The sequence below is a fragment of the Armigeres subalbatus genome, chromosome 1, assembly GCF_024139115.2.
Source record: "Armigeres subalbatus isolate Guangzhou_Male chromosome 1, GZ_Asu_2, whole genome shotgun sequence".
In the NCBI taxonomy this organism is placed as follows: domain Eukaryota; kingdom Metazoa; phylum Arthropoda; class Insecta; order Diptera; family Culicidae; genus Armigeres; species Armigeres subalbatus.
In genome coordinates, this window is record NC_085139.1 from 316,314,767 (window position 1) to 316,330,487 (window position 15,721).

Here is a 15,721-nt window from a genome sequence, read left to right on the forward strand (position 1 = left end):
TCCATAAAATTTTCCGTGAATTGTTTCGAATAATTTCTTGTGAAAATTTCAAAGAATTTCTCCAGGAATTCCATCGGAAATTTATACAAAAATTATTCCGAAAATGAAATCAACAATGGAATTTTCGGAGGAATTCCTAGATTAATTCGCAATGAAATCCTGAAAGAATTCCGGTGGAAACTTCAAGATTTCCACTGGGAGATCCTCCAGGAGTTTCTCCGAAAATTCCTCCTGGAATTCTTCCAGGAGTTCCACCGGCATTTCCAATTTCTCTAGGATTTCCTTCAAGAAATAATTCCGGTAGTTCTATCGGCAGTTCCTCTGAAAATTCTTCCGGGAATTTCGGCAGAATTGGAATTTATTTAGGCTTCTTCAGGAATTCATATAGATTTTCCACCAGAAGCTCCTCTGAGAATTTCTCTGCGAGCTCCTCAGGGAATTCTCCGGAAGGTCCTCTGATGATGATGATGGTCCAGCTACAAACCCCAACAAAGGTTTCAGCTAGACGAGATTTGTCTATAAGATGAATTCTCTTGTTTCCGAGAATGCTTCTGGTAGTTTCCCCGGGGTTCCTTTGAAAATTCTCCCGGGAGTTTCTTCAGAAATTCTTCCAGAAAATTCCTTCGAGAGTTCCTCCGGGAATTCCACCAGCAATTCATCCGGGAGTTTCTCCGGAAATTCCTCCGGGAGTTCCACCAGAAGCTATTCCAGGAAATTATTCAGGCTTTTTTCAGGAAATCATTTAGGCTTTCTTCAGAAATTAAGCTGGAAATTCCTCCAGAAGTTCTTCCGATAGTTTCTATGGGAGCTCATCCGGGAGGTCCTCTAGGAATTCTTCTAGAAGTTCCTCCTGAAATTCCTCCTGGAGTTCTTACGGGAGCTCCTCCGGCAGTTTCTCCGGGAGATCCACCAGCAGTTTCTACGAGAATCCCTCCGGGAGTTTCACCGGCATTTTCTCCGGGTGTTTCTCTGAAAAGGAACTCCCAGAGTAATTTCCGGAGGAACTCCCGGGAGATTTTCTATAGGAATTTCCGGAGAAATTATCAGAGGAATTCTCAGAGGAACTGCCGGTGAAACTTCTGGAGGAATTTATTGAAGAACTACAGGATGAATTTCCGGAGGAAATCCTGTAGAAACTCTCGTAACAATTCTAGAATGAACTCCCATGAACTTCCGTAAGAATTCCAGGAGGAACTCCTGGAAGAATTCTTAAAAGAACCTTCCGGAGGAATTCCCGTAAGAACTCCCAGAGAAATTCTCCGAGGAACTTCTGGAGGAATTAGTAGATAAATGACTAAAGAAATGCTAAATGAATTCCTGGAAGAAAGCCTGATTGAATTCCCGAAGAAACTACTGGTGGAACTTCAGAGGAATATCCGGTGGAATACCCTAGAGGTAGAGAAAAAATATTTCTGAAGGAACTTCCGAAATCCCATTTCCCGTGAACTTCCTGCCAAATATCGTCCAGGAATTCCCTGTAAAGCTCCTGGAGGTATTACCGGAGAATTTCTTGGAAAAACTCCTGGAAGAACTCCCGGAGGAACTCCCACAAGCACTTCCGGAGGAATTCCCACATGGAAGTCCTGAAATAGTTAGGGAAGTCCTTAGGGAAGTTCCTAAAGGAATTTCCGAAAAAATATCTGAAGGAATTCCCAGAAAAATACCAGGAGGAATTAATGCAGAAATTCCCAGATGAAATCCTGAAAGTATTCCCAGATGAATTGCTGAAGAAAATCCCTGCGGATTGTTCCGAAGAAATTTCTGTAAGAACTCTTGGCAGATATCCGAGTAAATTCCGAGTGAAGTCCGGAAGGAATTCTAGTACACTTCCTCGGAAAATCTCCCGGGAAAATTCCTGAAGGAATTCCTGGAGAAGTACCTGAAGAAACTCCCGAAAAAATACCTGTAAGAATTTCTGGGGAAATACTTGGACGAATACCAGGAGAAATTCATGAAGATATTTCTAGAGGATTTCTTGAAGGATATTCTTTCGCTATTGAATGTTTAGAGGTATTCCCGGAAAATTTCCTGGAAGTAATCTCGGAGGAATTAAAGGAAGAGTTCCGAGAGGAATGCCCGGAGAAGTTCCTAGAAGAATTTCCGAAGGAATTTCTTATAGATTTACAAGTGAAATTCCTAAAAAAAAAGTGGGGGGTTTCTAGATAAGGAGGAATTAAAATTACATGAGAAGGATTTTCGAACGATTTTCAGAGGAATTTGTGGATAACTTTCCGGAGGAATTCAGAAGTTCCCAAGGGAGCTTCTAGAAGGATTTCAAGGAGAATTTTTGAGTCCGAAATGTTTCGAGTTGTTTTGAACTTTCATATATTATGGATCCTGGATGCCCTAATAAGTTTTGGGAATCTTTTGAATTTCAACCACCTATTTCTGTATATGATTGGATCGTAAAGTGCACATGTTTAAAGGAATTCATTTCAGTACCCGTGCAATCTTTCCACAATTTAGGGGGGGCGACGGCCCCCCCTGCCCCCCCTTGGCTACGCCCATGCCGGTCGCTACTAAACGCGCTGCTAAAACAGTAGCGCACCTGACAGGTGACCAAATTTAACAGCGCTGCTATTTGATGAACTATCAAACGTCGAACGTCACCGGTACGGAATGTAGCCACCAAAATGATAACCGAAAATAGTGACCGATGCGAAAAAGAGTGACTAATCTAAAATGACAGCACTGATCAAAATACTCGCTCCCAGTAATGATGCTCTAACGCGCACTAACACTTTAAATACTTACCACGGTACAGAAGCCGTATAGTGATCTACCGCTTGCCCAGCAGCAGAAACTGTAATGAAAAAGACACTTTCTGCACCATACAGTTTCATTATTTTCATCTCTTCACTAATCACAAACAAAACTGTACACGCTCAAATGAATTCAGCCATTCTCCGAGTAAAATGATAAGCAAAAGTTTTTGTTCTATATCATTTTTTTTAATTAAATTTTGTATTGCATAACATTTCTAGACCTGCAATATGAAAAAATATACTTGAGAATCGGTATAACATTTTTATTCAATTAATAAGCAAAGCTATTGTAATTTTATTGTTTTCAATTGTTATTTCATCAATATAATAAATCCATGAAATATTCCAAAATTATATTGATACAATTACATTAGACGGATTTCCAGATCATCCAAACCGAATACTTTGAAAATTTATTTAGTTTTTGGATGATCAATACTAAACTTCAGCGAACAATAAAAATATAATAGAATGAAACGGTAATATTTAAATATATTGTTATTTTAATGGACGTACAATAAAGATCTTTTACAACCGTGAACATTTTACAATAAGCGTACAATAGTTTGTATTGTTTGCCACACAATCTATTGTATTTCTATGAGTTATGTCATACAAGTTACTGTAAATTTTTTTTCCGGGTAACCATTCATTTTAAGCATTTTCACTCGGAAACTCATCTAATTCCACATAAAAAATTGTTTCTTTTAGTGCATAACATCTTTTGCGATGAAAGATGGAAGAAATAAACGAGAAAACGTCAAATTTAATAACAAATTGTTTAGCGGATTTTGCATAAAAATTATTTGGAAGCACTGGTCGCCACCACGTCGAAGCAACCAACTGAGGAAACAACAAGGCAATCAAAATTTAATTGTCACATCCTATCCTAGGGAAAAATGGTCCATTATATTAGCTAACTACCATAAAAATTTGGTGATGGTAAATTAATAAACAAAAAACGAACAATGGGTAATGTCTGTGACATAACCGCTAAGTGGACGTAGGACTTGACTTGACCATGCCTTTAGGATACATAATATGTCCAAATTTCTCACATCAACTATTTTGGATAAATAATCGGAGTTGTCATCAAACCTACACAGAAATCAAATCTACCTCGAACAAGAATCATCAAAAACAATTCAGGAAGTATCTGTCCGGTCACGGAATATTAGCCTCGACAGTGGCAACCTTCCCACTGAAAAACTGCCTGAAATAAGACACAAGTTGGCCCAGCAGGGGGTGTAGAGCCTCCTAATCCGTGCGATAGCGACTGAAGGAGAATATTATTTTTAACTCTTAGAGCCTTGAAAAAGGCTGTTTGCTTCGGCCAAGTCCAAAAAGTAAGAAAACGATCTTTTTAAATAACCGCGAATTTCTAGTGGTGGTATAAAAAAGACTGAATGCTCTGCGAGCGAATGTACTTTCTTTTATACCTTATTTTGAATCTTCTCTGCTTCCCAATTGGTGGGCCAATCAGCCAGTGTCTTGTATCCCGCTTCTTTGTAAGCCAAAGCGTCATCATTATCAACGCGTTCGAGAAGGGCTTCGTTTTTTTTCGCTTGTTGTTCGCTGCTGCTACAGGCCATAAGCCGGGCAAGCGAGCTTAGAATTGCAGTTCAGGTGAGAAATAGGTGTTCTTTTCTGAGACAACATTGTTAGGGGCCCCATACACGCTCCGACATGTTGTACAACTTTGACTCCACCTCCAGAAAATTTGGTTCGGTCGGAGTAAAGTCGAACCGTCTGTGGGCAAGTTGTACTGTCAAACAGTCGTACAACTTGCCCACAGACGGCCCAACTTTACTCCGACCGAACCAAATTTGCTGGAGGTGGAGTCAAAGTTGTACAACATGTCGGAGCTTGTATGGGGCCCCTTAGTAGTAGATGGAAGGGAACACCCGGACATGGGATTTCGGGTGATAAGATTTAGAATTGGTAACATGGGATGATCATTCAGTCACGTCCCAACAAACATTCACTAGTTTAACTAACATCAGTGAGATGATTCAGTTCAGCACTGTGTTGAATTATGTCTGTACTATATCTTATCGTAACTTCTGTTCAGGCTTTGTTCACACAATTTTGGAGAAGTTATACAGCTACAACATCTCATATTGAATGGGGACCCTCCTTAGCCGTGCGGTAAGACGCGCGGCTACAAAGCAAGACCATGCTGAGGGTGGCTGGGTTCGATTCCCGGTGCCGGTCTAGGCAATTTTCGAATTTGAAATTGTCTCGACTTCCCTGGGCATAAAAGTATCATCGTGCTAGCCTCATGATATACGAATGCAAAAAAAATGGTAACCTGGCTTAGAAACCTCGCAGTTAATAACAGTGCTTAATGAACACTAAGCTGCGAGGCGGCTCTGTCCCAGTGTGGGGATGTAATGCCAAGAAGAAGAAGTAGAATCTCATTTTTTGAAAAACAATTGTATTACCTGATTCGTTAAACCTCTAATAAGCATTTTACTTAGCCTTCATTCAGCTACATGCAAATTCTTCGAAAATAATAACGCATTGAGAGTAACATCATCAAGATCTCCATTGAACGTATTGCAATTGCTATTTTCATATAATCATTTCAAAATTTTCCTAAATCGGGTCTCGAACTGCTGACATTTGATCATCCGCCGGTAACGTTGCCATCCGCGCCATCCTTCATTTGTAAGTTATTCAATGTTACTCAATGCAAAACATAAATAATCGTATGATTGAATATGAATCATAATTGGACTCTTAATCAACAAGTCAATCTGTCAAACTACAGTTTGTTAATAACTGTAGAAGATTTTTAATTCAACCATTGTTCAGCCAGTCATAACCATTCAACACTGGGAAAAAATATAAGAAAATAATGTCAAAACGATAAAATAAAATTCGTCTCCAATGATGGGGTTTATGAAAATTTGATGATTTTATGTTCGACCTTGCTCGGAATCTCTGGATAACCGGTTGCGAAATGATTGTGCCATTAAATACCACACATGCAACGAGTAAATAACTACACATATCAACATTAAATTTACATATAGAAAAACAACTAGTACTTAGGAAATCTGTAACAGACATCCAATATTTTTTATGAATTTGTTTGTGTTCGTTTCCGCACAACTTTACAACAACTGCTTGAATTTTCTTCATTGCTCCAGCAATTTTGTTCGTTGTAATCTCCAACAGCTTTATAGATCAGAAATCAATTATAAATCACGAAACAATTATACATTGCCCCACGAATTTAAAAAGCCTGAGTGTTCTTGACAATGATTCCAACAATGTCTTGAAAATAAATTATCATTTTCCTATCCAAATATCATCAATTCAAGCCTTCGCGATTTTCTTTCAAACGGAAAAAGCATAAATTATTATAATGTTTCTTGCACTGTGCGATAGATCTGGTAATCTACACAGCAAAAAAAGTTGTTGAATATTACATCGAAATCGCTGCAACCAGTTGAATCCATCGACTGTTGAATATTACACTGCGCGATGTACTCGAGAGCCTTCTGCGTAATAAGCAGAAGCGATGTAATTTTACCGACGTAATAAATAAGACGACGTAATCCGAGCAATGTAAAACAGTGGTATGTAAAATAGAACCAGGGATTTTCCTGAATCGAGTTGTTATGAATATTTTTTCATTAAATTGACTTCAATTTTTTACCACATAAAATAATTTTATTATAAACATTCTTGTGTTTTTTTCAACGTAATAAATAATAGTTTTATAAATTTCATGTCTCTCTTCTTTAAATCATATCTGTCCTACCCTTGGTCCTACCGGATCTGTATCTTGAAAATATATATAATTAAATTGCATGAAATTAATTCATAATAGTATATAATTGTCATGGGCAGTGTGCATCAGCTGCTGCTAGCCTCGGCACAGACGCCTTGGGTACCGCAGCCCTACGAGAAATACCGATAGATTACTGTTAATTAATCAGGATTTGAATTTCAGGATTCCGGAAGGAGTCTTACAGAAGGACAGCTTTCCACAATCCTGGGGAGAATCCTTCTAAGATGCATTGAAATTTCAGAGAAAATGTTCAAATTCCGGTCAGTTCATTCGAGAATTCCTCAGACTCAGATAATCCTTTCAATATTCCGAAGGGAAGAAATCCTTTTATGAATCCGAGGGGAATCCTTCCGGGATTCCGAGGGGAATCCTTTCGCGACTCGAGGGAATCCTTCGGGTATTCCGAGATGAATCCTTCCGCGACTCCGACAGAAATCCCTCCAGTATTAGGAGAGGAATCTTTCTAGGATTCTGCGTAGAATTTTTCCATGACTCCGAGAGGAATCCTTTCGGGATTCCGAAAAGAATACTTTCGAGGCTCTTAAGGGAATCCATTTGCGACTCTGAAGGAAATCCATTCGCGATTCCGAACGAAATCCTTTTGGTAATCCATAGAGAATTCATTCGGGACTCCGAAGGTATAGTTTAAAAATAAATCTCAGAAAGAAAACCGAAAACCGAAAGTATTCCCGTCGAAATTCAAAAAGGATTACTCTTGGAAACTCAAAAGGATTCCCCTTAGAATCTTTAAGGGATTCCTCTAAGATTCCGAGAGATACTTCCAAATTTCCGAGAAAAATCCTTCCTTTATTCCGAGAAGAAACCTTCCTTGATTCCAAGGCGAATCCTTTCGGGATTTATAGGAGAATCCTTCCAGGATTCCAAGGGGAGAACTATTTCGGGATTCCGAGGAGAATTCTTTCGGGATTCCGAGGGGAATCCTTCCGGAATTCTAAAGAGAATCTTTTCGAGTTTCCAAAGGGAATCAATTTGCGAATCTGAAGGGAATACATTCGCGACTTCGAACAAAATCCTTTTGAAAATCCATAGAGAATTAATTCGGGATTCCGAAGGTAGCTTGAAAATAAATCTCAGAAAGTATTCCTGTCGAAATCCAAAAAGGATAACTTTTGGAAACTCTCTCGAGGATTCCAGAAGAAATACTTCCGAAATTCCGGAAAAAATCCTAGCTCGATTCCCAGGGGAATCCTTCCGGGATTCCAAGGGGAATCCTTTCAGATTCAAGGGAATCCTTCCGGGATTCCAAGGGAATCCTTCCGGGATTCAAGGGAATCCTTCCGGGATTCCAAGGGAATCCTTCCGGGATTCCAAGGGAATCCTTCCGGGTACTTCCAAAATTCCGAGAAGAATCCTTCCTTGATTCCGAGAAGAAACCTTCCTTGAATTCAAGGTGAATCCTTCCAGGATCCCAAGGAAAATCCTTTTGGGATTACTAGGAGAATCCTTCCAGGATTCCGAAAGGAGAACTCTTCCGGGATTCCGAGGGGAATTCTTTCGGGATTCTGAAGAGAATCCTTTCGGAATTCTGAAGAGAATCCTTTCGAGACTCTTAAGGGAATCAATTTACGTTTCTGAAGGGAATATGTTCGCGACTCCAAACGAAATCCTTTTGAGAATCCATAGAGAATTAATTCGGGATTCCGAAGGTAGCTTAAAAATAAATCTCAGATAGTATTCCTGTCGAAATCCAAAAAGGATAACTTTTGGAAACTCTCTCGAGGATTCCAGAAGAAATACTTCCGAAATTCCGGAAAGATTTCTACCTCGATTCCCAGGGGAATCCTTGCGGGATTCCAAGGGGAATCCTTGCGGGATTCCAAGGGGAATCCTTGCGGGATTCCAAGGGGAATCCTTGCGGGATTCCAAGGGGAATCCTTGCGGGATTCCAAGGGGAATCCTTGCGGGGTCCCAAAGGGAATCCTTGCGGGATTCCAAGGGGACTCCTTCCGGGATTCCAAGGGGAATCCTTCCGGGATTCCAAGGGGAATCCTTCCGGGATTCCAAGCGGAATCCTTCCAGGATTCCAACGGGAATCCTTCCGGGATTCCAACGAGAACCTTTCCTTCCGGGATTTCAAGGGGAATCCTTCCGGGATTCCAAGGGAAATCCTTCCGGGATTCCAAGGGGAATCCTTCCGGGATTCCAAGGGGAATCCTTCCGGGATTCCAAGGGGAATCCTTCCGGGATTCCAAGGGGAATCCTTCCGGGATTCCAAGGGGAATCCTTGCGGGATTCCAAGGGGAATCCTTGCGGGATTCCAAGGGGAATCCTTCCGTGATTTCAAGGGGAATCCTTCCGGGATTCCAAGGGGAATCCTTCCGGGATTCCAAGGAGAATCCTTCCGGTATTCCAAGGGGAATCCTTCCGGGATTCCAAGCGAAATCCTTCCGGGATTCCAAGCGAAATCCTTCCGGGATTCCAAGGGGAATCCTTTCGGGATTTATAGGAGAATCCTTCCAGGATTCCAAGGGGAGAACTATTTCGGGATTCCGAGGGGAATCCTTCCGGAATTCTGAAGAGAATCTTTTCGAGTTTCCAAAGGGAATCCTTCCGGGATTAAAAGGGGAATCCTTCCGGGATTCCAAGGGGAATCCTTCCGGGATTTCAAGGGGAATCCTTCCGGGATTCCAACGGAAATCCTTCCAGGATTCCAACGGGAATCCTTCCGGGATTCCAACGAGAACCTTTCCGGGATTCCAAGGGGAATCCTTTTGGGATTCCAAAAGCAATCCAGTTGGGATTCTGAAAGATATCCTTTTGCGATTTTTAGAGAAATTCTTCTGAGATTCCAAAAGAAATCTTTCTGGGGTTCCAAGGCGAATCCTTCTGGGACTTCGTATACAATCCTTTTAGGACTCTAAGCAAAATCTTTTTGGGATTCCGAATTAAATTACTGCTTGGGTTCCAAGAGCAATCCTTCTTTGATTCCATAAGAAATTCTGCTGGTGTTCCAAAAAAGAATCCTTTTGGGATTCCAAGAGAAAGCCTTTTGGGATTCCAAAAGCAATCATTTTAGGATTCCAAGAGCAATCCTTCTGGGATTCAGGAGGAATCCTTTTGCGAGCAAGAGCAATTCTTTTGGGATTTCAAGAAGAATCCTTCCAAGGGGAATCCTTCCGGGATTCCAACGAGAACCTTTCTGGGATTCCAAGGGGAATCCTTTTGGGATTCCAAAAGCAATCCAGCTGGGATTCCGAAAGATATCTGCGTTTTTAAGAGAAATTCTTCTGAGATTCCAAAAGAAATCTTTCTGGGACTTCATATATAATCCTTCTGGGACTTCGTATATAATCCTTTTGGGACTCCATGCGAAATCTTTTTGGGATTCCGAATTAAATTACTGCTTGGGTTCCAAGAGCAATCCTTCTTTGATTCCATAAGAAATTCTGCTGGTGTTCCACAAAAGAATCCTTTTGGGATTCCAAGAGAAAGCCTTTTGGGTTTCCAAAAGCAATCATTTTAGGATTTCAAGAGCAATCCTTCTAGGATTCCAAGAGGCTCTGGGATTCCAAGAGAAATCCTGCTGGGTTTCGAACAGTAATCTATCTGGGATTTCAAGAGAAATCCGTTTGAAAATCTAATGGGTATCACTTTAGAATTTCAGGAGGAATCCTTTTGCGATTCCAAGAGCAATTCTTTTGGGATTTCAAGAAGAAACCTTCTGGGATTCCAAAAGAAAGTATTTTTGGATTCCAAAAGCAATACAGTTGGGATTCCAAAATATATCCTTCTGCGATTTCGAAAGGAATCCTTCTAGGGTTGCAAGTGTAGTCCTTCCGGGATTCCAAAAATATTCAAAGTGAATTCTAATGGATTCCAAAATATCTATAATAATCGCAAAATTTTAAATTGATTTTCATCAGAATCTCAAAAGGATTCCTCTTGGAATCCTATTAGAATTACTCTTGGAACCCCAGAAGGATTCCTTTTGTAATCCGAAATAGATTTCTTTTGGAATCCCAAAAGTAATTTAATTCGAAAACCTAAAATGATTTCTCTTGGAATACCATAAGAATTCCTCTTGGAAAACCAAAAGGATTCCTTTTGAAATCCCAGAAGGATTCATCTTCGAACCGCAGAAAGATTTCTCCTGGAATCCCAGAAGGATGCCTCTTGGAATCATAAAAGCATTATTCCACTCGAAATCCCAGAGGGATATCTTTTGGAATCCCAAAAGAATTGATCTCGAAATCCTCAAAGAACTGCTCTTGAAATCCCAAAAGGATTGCTCTAGGAATCCCAAAAAGATTTCTATTGGAATCCTAAAATGATTCTTTTTGGAACACCAGAAGGATTGCTCTTGGAATCTCAAAAGGATGTAACTTGAATATTTTTGAAACCTCAGAAGAATTTCTCTTGGAATCCCAGAAGGACTATTCTTGGAATCCCAGAAGGACTACTCTTGGAATCCCAAAAAGACTACTCTTGGAATCCCAGAAAGAAATCGCAGAGGTTTTTTTTTGGAATCCCAACTCGGATTTGGAATCTAAAAAGGATTTCTTTTGGAATTCCAGAAGCATTCTTCTTGGAACCGCAGAAGGATTTCTCTTGGAATCCCATAAGGATGCCTCTTTAAATCTTAAAAGCATTCCTTTCGAAATCCAAAAGTTATATCTTTTGGTTGGAATTCCAAGAGGACTGCGCTTAGAATCCCAAAAAGATTTCTCTTGAAATCCTAAAAAGAATTCTTTTTGGAATACCAGAAGAAATCCTCTTGGAACCCCAGAGAGATTTCTCTTGGAATCTCAGAAGAACTTCTTTAGGAAGCGCAGAAGCTTTTTATGGAATCCCAACTGGATTACTTTTGGAATCTAAAAAGGATTTCTTTTGTATTCCCAGAAGGATTAGTCTTGGAATCGCAGAAGGATTTTTCTTGGAATCCAAGAAGGATGCCTCTTGGAATCCTAAAAGCATTATTTCAAATCTCAGAGAGATATCTTTTAGAATCCTAATAGGATTGCTCTTGAATTCCTAAAAGCCCAAGCAGCACAAGTTAGCCAAAAATGGTTACAGCAACTTGATTGTGACTAAATCTGGTCACATATCAGTTGCAGAAACCAATGAGAAACATGTGTGCTGCTAGGGAGGATTCTTACCTGAACACCGGAAGTTTTTCATTTGGAATCCAAGAAAGATTTCAAGAGAACCGCAGAAGGATATCTTATGGAGTCCCAATCGGATTCCTTTTGGAATTAATAAAGTATTACTTTTGGAATCCAAAAAAGATTCCTCTTGGAATGCCAAAAGGACTTAGCATTGAATATTTGTGGAACCCCAGAAGAATTCCTCTTGGAATCACAGGAGGACTACTCTTGGAATCCCAGAAGGATTCCTCTGGAAATCGCAGAAGGATATCTTATGGAATCTCAACTGGATTCCTTTTGGAATTTAAAAAGGATTTCTTTTGGAATCCCAGAAGCATTCATCTTTGAACCGCAGAAGGATTTCTCTTGGAATCCCAGAAGAATGCATCTTGGAATCCTAAAAGCATTCCTCTCGAAATCCTAAAAGGATTCTTATTGGAACACCTCTCTGAACCCCATAGGAATTTTCCCTGGAATCTCAGAAGAATTTCTCTCAGAATCGCGGAGGAAAATCTTTTCGAATCACAACGGGATTGCTTTTGGAATCCCAAAAGGATTCGTCTTGGAACCGCATAAGGATTTCTCTTGGAATCCAGAAGGATGCCTCTTGGAATCCTATAAGCATTACTCTCGAAATCTCAAAAGGATTGCTTTTGGAATTCCAAAAGGATTTCTCTTGGAATACTAGAAGGAATCCTCTTGGAACCCAGAGGGATTTCTCTTGGAATCTCAGAAGAATTTCTCACGGAAACGCAGAAGGATATCTTTTGGAAACTAAAATAGATTTCTTTTAGAATCCCAGAAGGATTTATCTTGGCATCCCAAAAGGTTTTTGTGAAATCCAAAACAAATTTCTTTTATAAAAGTATTCCTCTTGACGTCCTAAAAGGATTCCTAATAGAATCTCAAAAGAATTCCTCTTTGAATCAATAAAGGATTCTATTTAGAACCCCAGAAAGATTAATTTTGGAATCGCAGAAGGATATCTTTTGGATCCCCAAAGGATTCCCTTTGAAATCCTTAAAGTATTATTTCGTAATAAAAAAAGGATTCCTCTTTGAATCTCAGAAGGACTACTCTTTGAACCCCAGAAGGATTTTTTTCGGAATCGCAGAAGGATATCTTTTGGAATCCCAACCCAACTGGATTGTTTTCTAAAAATGATTTTTGCACCCGAAAAGATTTCTTTTTGAAATTCCTGAAGGATTCCTCTTAACTTTCTAAAACGTTTCCTGTTGGAATCTCAAACGGATTCCTTTTGGAATCCAAGAGCCATTACTCTTGGAACCACATGTGGGTTCCTCGTGGAATCCTAAATGGACAGGGTCACTTTTGCAATCCAAACAGAATTCGTTTTGGAATCTCAAAATGACTCCTCTTAGAATCCCAGAAGGACTCCTCTTGGAATCCAAGAAGGTCTGCTCTTGGAACTCCAGCAGGATGTCTCGTGGAATCCCAGAAGGATGCCTCTTTGAATTTTAAAAGTATTCTTTACGAAATCGCAGAAGGATATCTTTTAGGGATCACAATTGGATTGCCTATGAAATCTAAGATTTTTTTTAGAATCCCGAAAAGATTCTTCTTGGAATCGCAAAAGGATTCCTATTGAAATTTAAAAAAAACCCCTCTTGGAATCTCAAAACTAATTTCATTCGGAAACCCAAAAGATTTCTCAGAGAATCCCAAAAGGATGTCTTGGAGTTTTAAAATGATTCGTCTTGGAATCCTTAAAGGATTCCTCTTGGAACCCCAGAAGAATGCCTCTTGGAATCTTAAAAGCAATCCTTTCCGAATCGCAGAAAGATATCCTTTGGAATCCCTGAAGGATTGCTTTTGGAACCGAAAAAGTATTCTGGAATCCCAAAATGATTTTTTTTAAATCAAAAACTAAAAGGATTGCTCTTAGAATCCTATAAGCATTACTCATAGAATCTCAAAAGGATTCCTCTTGGAATCTCATAAGGATCTATCTTAGAATCGCAGAAAGATATCTTTAGGAGTCCCAACAGGATTCCTTTTGAAATCCCTAAAGGATTACTTTTGGAATCCCAAAGGATTCCGTTCGGAATCCAGGTAGTATGTACTTTGGAACCCCGGAAGGATTCCCTTTAGCATCCTAAGAAGATCACCTACGGAAACATGAAAAGATTCCCTGCGGAATCCCAAAGCGATTCCTTTCGGTATTCCAAAATGTTTCTATTTAGAATTCCATTCGGAATCCAGAGGGGTTTCATTTCAGAACGGTGATCCTGTCTTTTCTTTTCAGAACTCAAAACAGAATTCTAATAAGATTACATTTGAGTTCCCGAAAGAATTATGTACTGTCCTCTTGATCTTCCTTCCTTGCCCGTTACTTCCAAATATGTATATACTACGATATCTTAGTATCACACATGCCGACGTGGAATAGCTTGTATAAATGCCAAACTTATCAATCAAATTTCAGCGTCTGCCCAACTGACAAGGTCCTCAAGTTCCTAAATATTATTTTCCGCAGCCAGCCGAGTGGCATTGAATTCGCTGTAAGTATTGCAAACAGAGAAATATTTTTAGTGTACCATCTTTCTTCAATCTAATAATATACTCACCAAATGACTCCTGTAGGTAACTTAGGGCCCACCTCACAGCAATTTAATAGAGTAGGCAATCGATCGCAGGATGGAATCCAGCGGTTTTCACCCTTCGCTGATATGTCGAAAACTAATACTGCGTTTGATATGGAGCTGTCTGTCCTCTTTGGTTGTGCCAGCAGGCAGTGTGGGAAACCATCAGTAGCCAACAGGTCATTGCGAAACTGCGAAAAGTGCATACCAGATAGGTGACCGTGTGCGCGCAGGAGGGTTTTACTTTTCCGGCCACTGTCATCAACAGGCGGGACGGTCGCACTGGAGTCTGCCTGTTTGCCAGCTGGTGGTGATGAAAGTTGCCGATGGTTTAGGATCACACGTAAAATCTCCGGATTTGAGAACAATCGGGTCTGCGTTCTTGTTTTTGAAGGCCTCATACTGCTAAAACGCTAATAATGCTGAAAAATATAAATAATTCTTTCATTATTTGTTATAATATATTATATTTGATGGTTATATACGAATATAAATAACACTTACCGTACAACTGCAAACGATTATGATGGAATGAAAAATAAATATGGCGTCGTCGGCTTCTCCGCACAAATCAGACACAACTGGGCAGTGTTGCGAGATTTAAATGTGTGTTCGGTTTAAATGCAATAACACATTGAATTTGTGTAATATTACACAAGCAAATCAGAACCACTGGGTTGCATTCATTTCGATGTGATTTGCAATGTTTTTATGTTCGAATATTACACATATACAACGTAGAGAAAAATCGTGAATCTGTTTCGGTGTAATTTTCACGCGATGTAATATGACATACAAAACTATATAAATGTACATCCGAAATTCGGCTTTACATCTGTATTAAGGTACGTCGCCCCAATTACGTTGATGCATATTACATTTCTTTTTGCTGTGTACTATTCAAACTCAATTCGACCACCCTTTTAGAGCATCACATCATAGTCGAACAGAGAACTTTAAAAAATATTAGTTCAGCACATTGTTACACTTCCCCAATGTACTGAAATGTGATAAAACTAAAACGTTGACCTCAAATAAAGGTGGTAAACAAATAAATAGGCCAAGTCGAATATTAGTTGGATCAAATGCTGAGATGAAATCTGTCTAGCGAATTATTCAGCATCCATTTTATTCAGCTATGAAGATTACAAATAAACAATAATTCAACAATAATTGCTTATTTGTAGCTTGTCGTTGTTTGTTGGGGTTCGCTTTGTGTGCGGTCAGTATCAAACAATGTTTATCTAGATATTTTTTTATCAATGCCAAAAAATCCAACATTTGATGAAAAATCGATTGATAGTTTATTAATGTTTGAGCTGTTACTACATTTTCAAATTGATTCTATTGCGAAAAACTCTTTAGTAAGTATATTAGTGGTTCTGAAAAGATCCATTCACAATGTTAGATGTAAATTTCCTCTTGAGCGGTTCAACTGGGAGTTTA

At 39.5% G+C, this 15,721-nt stretch overlaps 1 long non-coding RNA gene across 1 annotated transcript; it reads right to left on the minus strand.

Moving 5' to 3' along the window:
- Positions 1-13,937: 13,937 nt before the first annotated feature.
- On the minus strand, positions 13,938-14,828 carry LOC134217987 (uncharacterized). Its single transcript, XR_009981210.1, has 3 exons — positions 14,780-14,828; positions 14,261-14,697; positions 13,938-14,192 (listed from the first exon to the last, which is right to left on the minus strand). It is a non-coding gene; the product is annotated as an uncharacterized LOC134217987 (long non-coding RNA).
- Between the last annotated feature and the right edge of the window lie 893 nt (positions 14,829-15,721).